General features: G+C 29.5%; 1 protein-coding gene across 6 annotated transcripts in view; it reads right to left on the bottom strand.

Annotated features, from left to right (window-relative positions):
- Window positions 1-1332, bottom strand: part of LOC107674641 (KN motif and ankyrin repeat domain-containing protein 2-like) — a 42250-nt gene that overhangs the window by 17644 nt on the left and 23274 nt on the right. The window lies entirely within an intron of this gene.

The raw sequence follows: 1332 nt of genomic DNA on the forward strand, positions 1-1332 counted from the left end.
TATTCAATTCAAGTCTAATGGAGTTTCCACCTATTATTTGGTCTGCCATATGAAAATTGTAAGAAAATTGTCTGATTGTTGTAATTGTTAATTTGAGGTATTATTCATGCCTGAGGCACAAATAGTACTGGACGAGTTGCATGGCAAAGTTTTGGATGGGAAATATAGTAAAATGGGCAATAACAATAGTGATGCTTGCCTAATTTTTCTATTTTAAATGCGTCAGTGCAACAATGGACATGGCTGACGCAATCAAAGACACTGCAAATACTAGGGCCCTATGAAATCCATCTTATATTTTCCCAAATTATTCTGTGTTTTCCATTTTATTTTTTCCTGGTGTCCTATTTATTGGTTTAATTCAATTTTAATAATCAAAAAGCGTGTCTTTTTAATTAATAAAACTTAGGCAATTTAATAATTTATTCCTTTTTTATTTACAATGATAGGGTCCAATGAAATTCAGAAATTCTGTGTTGTCTGTTTTAATTGTTCTGGTTTTATTATTTAATACTAATTTATTAACAAAAAAGGGTGGTAACCAAATGAAGGCATAACACATTAATATTAATATTTAATTTATGTTTTAAAACAGTCAAATGAAAATGTAACAATTCCTTTTATTTTTGACAAACAAGTCAAAATATAGGTTTACTGTCAAAAATATGGAGGAAAATTGTATTTCTTAAAAAATAGGTTTTATTGATTTCATTATTATTATTATTATTGCTTTGACAAGTACATTCTACTGTACAATAGTAATATACTTCTATCACAATATCAAGTGAAACCAAACTTTTATTTTGAAGTTGTCGTGAAGGCCTAGTCTGATACTAGTCTGTATCATGACTTAAGTGTACAGCCCTACTTTTGATTTATTCATGTTATACTGTAAATTATATATTTTTGGAATGTCTGGCTGGATGTCTGTGTTTTCCGCATTACAGAACTCATAGGGCCCCATGCAAATACATACTAATTTTTTAAGCAAAATAATTATATTATTCACTTTTAAAACAACCATAAATATATCTTGAAGTTAAGAACTATGCTATCTACAGGGATTAAAGTTCCGTCACTACGACGGATTTCCATCAGTTCATAAAGACAGTCACTTGCTTCATTCCTGAATGATTCAGCCGTTCGAACGAATCAATTGAATGAATGATTCAGTGATAAATTCAGTGACTTGCCGCCACCTGCTGGCAGAATTAGTTACATTTTTAGCATAGAATTTCAGTTATTTGAATCATATTAATGTATTCAAAATTTTATATTTAAAACATTAATCTCCACATGAATTTATGAATTTAATTGCACTCATGCTACCTC

This window comes from Sinocyclocheilus anshuiensis, unplaced genomic scaffold, assembly GCF_001515605.1.
Source record: "Sinocyclocheilus anshuiensis isolate Anshui unplaced genomic scaffold, SAMN03320099.WGS_v1.1 scaffold152, whole genome shotgun sequence".
Lineage (NCBI taxonomy): Eukaryota > Metazoa > Chordata > Actinopteri > Cypriniformes > Cyprinidae > Sinocyclocheilus > Sinocyclocheilus anshuiensis.